We start from the raw sequence: 9470 nt of genomic DNA, 5'->3' as shown, positions 1-9470 counted from the left end.
TTGTATTATCTCTTGATGAGGCTGCTTTGTCCTAGAAGTCTGCATGACATGTTTGGGGGGTCACTATTTTATTACTTGCCCTCTTAATGTGATAATACCTATTTCAAAAGGATTAGTGACTTAAACATATCTCTAAATGCTGTCTAATGATCTTTGTTTTGAACTTTGAGTATGTCTATAACTCTCATCAGCTTGACCTATGATAGTCCTCTTCTAAAGAGGTGAGACTGCCATGTTCCCACCCTAATATTCCTAAGTAAGAATCACCTTAAATCTGTGTCTAAAGAATCCTTTGTACAAATATGCTATATTCACTCTTGATGCCTTCCATGACTGATACTGCATTGTTGTTGACTTGACATTCTCTGTGATTTGCTTCTATTTCCTATTTGGCTTGTTAAGCTTTATGGTGTGCAATAACGGTTTGACCTAGATAAATATGTTGGAGAAAAGGATCAAAGATATAAGTTGGTTAAGAATACAGCTTTTTAAAAAAAATAAAAAATAAGAGTATGATGTTCTGTTCAGAGCTCAGTTTAGCTTACTACCTCATATTAAAGACTAGGGGTGTACATGGACCGGGTTGGTTCGGATTTTTTAAACGCCAAACCAAACTAATGGCGTCGGGTTTTTAAATTTATACACCAAACCAAACCAATAAAATTCGGGTTTTTCAACCTCGGGTTTTCTCTGGTTATTCGATTTTCTCGGGTTTTTCGGGTTTTTTTTCTTTACGAATAGTCTTGATACAAAACATATAACTTTTGCTTCAAATATTTCTTTAGTTCTAGTAAGATACAACTATATAATTAAGGTGTTTCTTAAGAAAATAACACAAAATGTGAGAAGAGTGATGACATTGTATTAAAATATTCAACAAAAGCTAATAAATTCGGTCAAAATAAATATTGCTAATTAACAAGCCATAAAGAAAATGACCATAATCTAAAAATACTAAGTCATGCTAAAATAAGTAGGGCTAATAAGTATTAATTACATGACAAAGAAATAAAACTTAAGTTATGTTTTTTCACTCTCTAAATAAATTATGCAAAAGTGTAAAGATATCCAACATTATTGTCATTCCTAGTGGTAAATTGAATTTCTTTTGTTAGCATTAGTGTTGAGTTAGTTTTGGTTTGGACTTTATTTGAGTTACTAACATCCATAGGATATAAAACTTATTGACATTCAAAACTCGAAGTTCAAGCTTGAATAATATGATAATAGTTAAAGAACTACGAAAAAATTTAAGAAATATTTATTAATTACATTACAAATAAATATTTTTATGTATAAAATTTTTTAAAATTTGAATACATGTAATGTCGGGTTGGTTTGGTTCGGTTTGACTTTTTTAGTTAAAACCAAACCAAACCAATTATGGTCGGGTTTTTTTTTTCCAACACCAAACCAAGTCAAACCAAACCACTAGTCGGATTTTTTTCTCGGTTTATCGGTTTGGTGCGGTTTGTCGGTTTACTTTGTACACCCCTATTAAAGACAAGTCAAGCTAAAATAAGACCTGTAGATTATGTATGCCTTGTTGGGAGACTATAATGCTTAAAATCCTTGTTTGATCATAACTCTTGGACTGAGTTTGACTAAAGAAAGCAGCTAGCTTGTTGTTGACAATTTAAGTTTAAATTAAGGAATATTGAATGAACCTAGCCTTAGTTGTTGAAAAAATAAACTTGTTCACATTATTTAATTTATTCACATTATATTTAATTTAGTTCATGAACTAGTAGAATAATGTATTAGGAGATACATGAATTGGTGTAAAATTCTAGATTAGTCTAGTGAGGTCTTATTCATGTACTTGGAGGATGTGAAGTGTGAAATTATTAATAGTCATACATGTATGCTAGGCTAGATATATGGATGAATTCACCTATAAATAGTCATGTAATCTAGCCATTTGAATCAAGCCAAGTTAAATAGAAAATCATCTTTCCTTCATCTCTCTTCTAGTGAGTTTTGAGTATTATTTGTGTTGTCTTGCTCTCCCAAATTTCCAACATTTAGTATCGAGCCGGTGTGTTTGAGAGACAACAAAACGTAGAGAAAATGACTAACACCAATGGAACTCCATTTCAAGTTCCGATGCTCACTAAAGAAAATTATGGAAGTTGGTGCATTCGAATGAAGGCTTTGCTTGGAGCCTATGATGTATGGGAAATTGTGGAGAGTGGCGTTGATGAAGAAGATGATGCCGCTGCGACAAAGAAGAAAGACCAAAAGGCACTCACACTCATCCATCAAAGTTTGGATGAAAAGATGTTCGAGAAGGTTGCAAATGCAACCAACTCCAAGCAAGGATGGGATATTCTTCAAACTTCCTTTAAAGGTTTGGACAAGGTGAAAAAGGTTCGTCTCCAAACCTTAAGAGGAGAATTTGAATCGCTGCAAATGAAGGAATCCGAATCAGTTTCGGATTATATTTCAAGAATCTTGGCGGTTGTCAATCAAATGAAGAGATATGGTGAAGAGTTGAATGATGATAGGGTCGTTGCAAAAATATTGCGATCCCTAGATTCAAAATTTAATTATATTGTTGTTGCTATTGAAGAGTCCAAGGACTTGTACACCATGACCATAGAAGAACTCACGAGTTCTTTGCAAGCACATGAAGAAAAGTTGAAGAAACCGAAACAAGAGTCGGTTGAACAAGCTTTGCAAGCAAAACTTTCTTCAAAGGAGAAAGATCAAAGGCATGGCTCACAACAAAGAGGTCGTGGGCGTGGAAGAGGTCGTGGTAGAGGAGGAAGAGGTGATAGTCAACCTCCGACCAAAGAAAATAGAAGTCAAGACTCCAACCAAGGAAGAGGCCGCGGAAGAGGTAGAGGATGGAGGTCAAATCAAGGAAGGTATGACAAATCAAATATTGAATGTTATACTTGTCATAAATATGGTCATTTTTCTTGGGAATGTAAAAATAATTTGGAGGAGATAAATAATTTTGTGGAGAGCAAAAATGAAGATGAAGATGACACTAAACTCATGGCATGTAAAGAAGAAGAAAGTGTAGAAAGAAATAAATGGTACCTTGATTCCGGTGCAAGCAGCCATATTTGCGGGAAGAAGCATTTATTTGCTGAGTTTGAGGAATTTAATGGTGGCAACATCACTCTTGGAGACTCTTCAAAAGTTCAAATCAAAGGAAAAGGTACGATTTTAATTCATTTGAAAGATGGAAGTCATCAATTTATCTCCAATGTCATGTATATACCGGAAATGAAAAGTAATATTCGAGTTTGGGACAGCTTTTGGAGAAAAATTATGACATTCATTTGAAAGATAAAAAGTTGACTATGAAAGATGAAAATGGGAGATTGTTAGCCAAAGTTCCTATGGCTAAAAATAAAATGTTTGTTTTGAATCTTCAAAGTGATGTACCAAGGTGCTTATTTTCATGTGTCAAAGATTCATCTTGGCTTTGGCATATGAGATTTGGCCATTTGAATTTTGATAGTCTAAGGTTGATGAAAAAGGAAAATATGGTGAAAGGGTTGCCAACCATTAGCCATCCTAATCAGCTTTGCGAAGGATGTCTTTTTGGAAAGCAGTCAAGGAAAAGCTTTCCCAAAGAGTCATTGACAAGTGTACGGTGTCCTTTAGAGTTGATTCATATGGATGTGTGCGGACCTATCAAGCCAGCCTCATTTGGTAAAAGTAATTATTTCCTTCTCTTTATTGATGATTATTCTCGAAAAAATTGGGTATATTTTTTGAAGGAAAAATCTGAGGTGTTTGAAAACTTCAAGAATTTTAAGAGCATGGTGGAGAAACAAAGTGGCTACCAAATAAAGTCACTTTGGTCCGATAATGGTGGAGAATTCACTTCAAACGAATTCAAGGCTTTTTGTGGAAAAAATGGAATACGTCATTTTTTGACCGTTCCAAGATCGCCTCAACAAAATGGTGTGGTGGAGAGGAAGAATCGAACTATTCTCAACATGGCAAGAAGTATGTTGAAGAGCAAAAATATGCCAAAGGAGTTTTGGGCTGAAGCAGTTGCTTGTGCGGTGTATTTATCAAATCGGCGTCACACCAAAAGTGTTCGTGGCAAAACACCGCAAGAGGCTTGGAGTGGTTTCAAACCAAAAGTTGCTCACTTGCGAGTGTTTGGAAGCATCGCTTATGAACATGTGCCGGATGAGAAGAGATCTAAGCTTGATGAAAAAAGTGAGAGGTATGTTTTCGTTGGTTATGCGCAAAGATCTAAAGGTTATAAGTTATATAACCCAAGAAATGGCAAGGTTGCCATAAGTAGAGATGTTGAAGTTGATGAAGATAGTGCTTGGGAATGGAAATCTAAAGAGCAAGATTACTCTTTTAGTCCATTCCTTGATGATGAACATGATGAAGAAGTTATGGATCATCCTACTACACCACCTACAACACCTCCACCGCAAGTTCAAGAAGTTGGGAATCAAGTTCAACATTAGTACCTCGAAAGTCTAGAAGTCTTCGAGACTTGTATGACGCAACGGAAGAAGTAACAGAAAATTTAAGTGATTTAACTCACTTTTGTTATTGGTGGATAGCGAGCCTGTAAGTTATGAAGATGCTGCCGATAATCCAAAATGGAGAGATGCGATGGATGAAGAAATTAGGGCAATCAAGAAGAATGACACTTGGGAGTTGGCAAAACTTCCAAAAGGAAAAAGCACCATTGGAGTCAAATGGGTTTACAAGCTAAAGAAAAATTCCAAAGGAGAAGTAGAGAGGTACAAAGCAAGATTAGTAGCAAAGGGGTACAAGCAAAAGGCCGGTATTGATTATGATGAGGTGTTTGCACCAGTTGCTCGTTTGGAGACAATCCGCTTAATTATTTCTTTGGCAGCTCAGAATCTGTGGAAAATCCATCAAATGGATGTGAAGTCGGCTTTCTTGAATGGGATTTTGGAGGAAGAAGTATACATTGATCAACCTTTGGGCTATAAGGTTGAAGGAGATGAAGATAAAGTGTTGAAATTGAAGAAGGCTCTTTATGGCTTGAAACAAAGCTCCACGGGCTTGGAATTGTAGAATTGACAAATACTTCCAAGAAAATGGTTTTTAAAGTGTCCACATGAGCATGCACTTTATGTAAAAATTAATGAAGATGGTGACACATTATTGTTTGTTTGTATGTGGATGATTTGATCTTGACAGGAAATAATCCAAAGATGTTTGAAGAATTCAAGAAATCAATGACAAGAGAATTTGAGATGACGGACATTGGCCTATTGTCATACTATCTTGGAATTAAAGTGGAGCAGAAGAATGATGGCATCTTTATTTCTCAAGGAGAATATGCAAAAGGAGATTCTCAAGAAATTTGAGATGGAAAATTGCAAGGTTGTTAGCACCCCCGTGGATTGTGGAGTTAAACTGTCCAAGCGTGAAAATGGAGAAAATATCAATCCCACATATTTCAAGAGTCTTGCTGGAAGCTTAAGGTATTTAACTTGTACGAGACCCGATATTCTTTTTGGTGTTGGACTTGTCAGTCGCTTTATGGAAACTCCAACAACTTCTCATTTAAAAGCAGCCAAAAGAATACTCCAGTACATCAAAGGTACACTTGATTATGGAATTTTTTATTCCTCTTCCAAAGACTTCAAGCTTGTTGGCTATTGTGATAGTGATTGGGCTGGTGATGTTGATGACCGGAAAAGTACTACCGGTTTGTTTTCCTTTTCGAAATTCTGCATTTACATGGAATTCCAAGAAGCAACCAATTGTGACTTTGTCAACATGTGAAGCGAGTATGTAAGCAGCCTTCTTCTTGTGTTTGTCATGCAATTTGGCTAAGGAGCTTGTTGAAAGAACTTCACTAACCATAAGAAGATGCAACTAAGATTTGTATTGATAACAAATCGGCCATTGCATTGGCCAAGAACCCGGTGTTTCGTGAAAGGAGCAAACATATTGATACTAAGTATCATTTCATTAGAGATTGCATATCGAAGAAGGAGGTAGAGCTTGAGTTTGTGAAATCTCAAGACCAAGTTGCGGACATTTTCACCAAGCCGTTGAAGATTGATATTTTTCAGAAGCTGCGGATGGCTCTTAGAGTAGTGAATCAAGTTTAAGGGGGGATGTTGAAAAAATAAACTTGTTCACATTATTTAATTTATTCACATTATATTTAATTTAGTTTATGAACTAGTAGATTAATGTATTAGGAGATACATGAATTGGTGAAAAATTCTAGATTAGTCTAGTGAGGTCTTATTCATGTACTTGGAGGATGTGAAGTGTGAAATTATTAATAGTGATACATGTATGCTAGGCTAGATACATGGATGAATTCACCTATAAATAGTCATGTAATCTAGCCATTTGAATCAAGCCAAGTTGAATAGAAAATCATCTTTCCTCCATCTCTCTTCTAGTGAGTTTTGAGTATTATTTGTGTTGTCTTGCTCTCCCAAATTTCCAACATTAGTAAGCTAGCTATTATTAAGTTAGTGTTTGAACATCAATCAAGGACATAACCATAATAGGAATAAGTTTAAAAAGAACTAAGCTAAGGTTGTTAGAGGGAAGGGGGGTAGACTAATAATGAACCATTAGTTTATTAGTTTAACACTGCTTTGCAAGTCTGATCTACTCCAGTATTAAAACATGACTAGGTCAAGGGGAGGGAAAATAAAACCACCTGAGCTAGTTTGAATCTTGTGTAAATTCATGAGAAGAACCCTGCCTAAATGCAAAATTAGTAGGTGATTTGAGTCAATCTTTTAAAGAGGCTGCCCTTTTAGGACTTGAGTAGAAATCTAAAATGTTTGCCATATAGCCTACTTATGAAGGTATCATATTGTCTTTGCACCTGCATTCAATTTTGGGGATTTATTTCATTTGCTAGCTGAGTCTTTCTTTCCTTTTCCTTTTTTCTTTCCTTTCTGTGAATCTTGTTGTGTCAAAGACTTAAAGGTTTGATCATGCTTAAGTATTAAAGGATCCCCACAGAGAATCAGGGTTGGTCTATGGCTATTTGGTTATATGTTTGCTTGAAATATCTTTGAACCCTGCTTAGAGGTTCTGAATGCCTCAAGGAGAGAATCAACATTGTGTTCTAGCCAATAGATGTGATCATGCCATACCTAAGATCAAGTTGCTAATCTAACCTGTATTTTTAAATCATGAGATTCCTACATGAGTTCTATTAGAATAAAACTGGTTCAAGATTCAAAAAGTGGAAATTTACCTACTATCCACTTCTTGAGTCATTTGTGTTTGGGTCTGAATTTTAATACTTTGTCCATATATTTAGTTATCACTATTTAATTGACTGTCTCACATACACTTTCTATGACTTGGTCAAATGAAGTTTGTAGTATGGCATGACTTGCTAAATGTCCAGATTAACTTGAGATGGTTCTGCAAAGTTGAAATGACATAAGGAACTTGCTAATGACAATTGGACCTATACTATGACTCTGTATGAACTTTGTTAGGTCTTGATGGTGAGAAATGGCTCTAGTTCTAGCCTAAATGATTTTTTCTGACCAGGTGCACATGTACTTGAACTTATTAAAACATTTCGCTATGAAAAGTTTTTGGTGGCAATGTTCCTTATGATTAGAAAGGATTGAGGGTAAGCTAAAAATCACATGGCTTAGAAGAGCTTTTTTTAAAAAGGTGCCTTGAGAAGGGATTAAGGGAGAACCAAGCACTATTTGGTTCACAACATTTTTCCTCCACATAAAAGGCACTATGGCACTTTTATAAGCCCATGGTGGTGCATGCTAACTGTACAAATCTCTTAGAATCATATGAACTCTGCTGCCATAACCTAGAAAACTTAGTTAGAATCAGACATACACTGATGAATAGCTTCGTGAAACCTAGTAATGAACCTAGGTGCATATGTACATGACTGAACTAGACACAAAAGGAAGACATACACTGATGAATAGCTTCGTGAAACCTAGTAATGAACCTAGGTGCATATGTACATGACTGAACTAGACACAAAAGGAAGAACTTAAAGGAAAACATGAACCTGAATAGGTAGGGCGTTGAGACTGAATCATTAAAGACTATTAAGATCATGTAGATCCTTCTTTTTTCAAAAACTCCACCAAAGAGACATAGATGATTTTCTGCATTCTTTCTATACCATGTATACCCTGCATACTTCTCCACCTGATGTTTTCATCTTGTTAGACCTGACTGGGGTTTGAAGATCCACCTCTGTGCTATGTTTATATGTGTAGACCTGACTGAAACTAGTTCTTTTTTCTCTGTATTGTACCTGTCTGCTCAACCTGTATTTGTCCTTTTGCAAATATGACATGGGATATACTTTCTCTTTACTTGGGCCTGCTTTGGTCTCCTTTATATGTGCAGTGTATATCTATGACAGAACTCCATATTAGAATCTGTCCATGTTTGTATATCTTCATGATTGAAATTGCCAAGCTCATTTGCAAACACTACTCCTAGAATCTGTCCATGTTTGTATATCTTCATGACTGAAATTGTCAAGCTCATTTGCAAAGATTACTTCTAGTTTGTAATAATTAGTCTAATGAATATATTCCTGGCCCTTTGTTGCAACTGAGTGGTAGTAATGGTACACAGTATGGTATTGTCCTTTGTTTTGGGAGTTGTTTTTGCCTATTCCTCTATATCTCTGTTTTGAAAGGCCAAGCTACTCAATGATATTTGGTCTTAAGTGCATCCTTGTGTTTGATTGCGATAATGTTGAGGATTATTTGGGGTTGGTCTAACCTTCCCCTAGTACCAGCCATGTCTGGGGTTCGTTGAAACCCCTTGAATCTTATGTGACACTGGGAATAAGGTTGGTGACAACCACCCTAATCTCATTCCCAAATACTCAGCCCACACATCACAAAAAATGCACTATGGAAGAAATATCATGTTAGGATAGTTTGGCCATTTTTATTATTACCATACGTCTATACCTTCTATATATTATATGAAATTTTATAGGATCTAGTCTAACCGAATTCTTTTTTTTTCTCTCTCCTTTCCCTCTCTTACTCTTCGCATGGCCATTTGGGCCAAGGCACAGCCTTCCGATCGGGCCAAAGGCCCAATAGGACAATTCTTTCAGACCTCTATCGAGTCCGAGGAAGGGAAGCTAATATGTATATTCACGAGGCCCAACCATGGGTGAAAATGGTTAAGGGGGCTTGGTACCAAGTCATTTTATTATTATTGCATGATATATATATATATATATATATATATATATATATATATATATATATATTTGTATTTGTATTTGTAAACTCACATTACTATTGGAAACCAAATGGTTAGAATTACACGTTTTAGTTAAACGATACTTAAACCGTTTAGTTGGACCTTAGGCTCTTTCGCGAATTTTCAAAATCCATCCTGTTTTCTTATTTTAAAAGGGATTTTTATGAGGTAAATCAAATGGGTTTTCATAAAATAAACTAGATTTTTAGGAAAAAGTGGTAGGTGTTGGCATAACAACAACA

At 35.7% G+C, this 9470-nt stretch overlaps 2 long non-coding RNA genes across 2 annotated transcripts; one reads left to right on the top strand and one right to left on the bottom strand.

Annotated features, from left to right (window-relative positions):
* Nucleotides 1-466: 466 nt before the first annotated feature.
* On the bottom strand, nt 467-6574 carry LOC132032560 (uncharacterized). The gene is made up of 3 exons (XR_009408517.1): nt 6435-6574; nt 1484-1672; nt 467-540 (listed from the first exon to the last, which is right to left on the bottom strand). It is a non-coding gene; the product is annotated as an uncharacterized LOC132032560 (long non-coding RNA).
* Nucleotides 6575-6877: 303 nt separating this feature from the next.
* On the top strand, nt 6878-8971 carry LOC132032561 (uncharacterized). Its single transcript, XR_009408518.1, has 2 exons — nt 6878-7857; nt 7941-8971. It is a non-coding gene; the product is annotated as an uncharacterized LOC132032561 (long non-coding RNA).
* Nucleotides 8972-9470: the final 499 nt, after the last annotated feature.

Source organism: Lycium ferocissimum, chromosome 10 (assembly GCF_029784015.1).
Source record: "Lycium ferocissimum isolate CSIRO_LF1 chromosome 10, AGI_CSIRO_Lferr_CH_V1, whole genome shotgun sequence".
Taxonomy (NCBI): Eukaryota; Viridiplantae; Streptophyta; class Magnoliopsida; order Solanales; family Solanaceae; genus Lycium; species Lycium ferocissimum.
The sequence above is the reverse complement of the archived record's forward strand: the minus strand, read 5'-3'. Positions and strand labels throughout refer to the sequence as shown.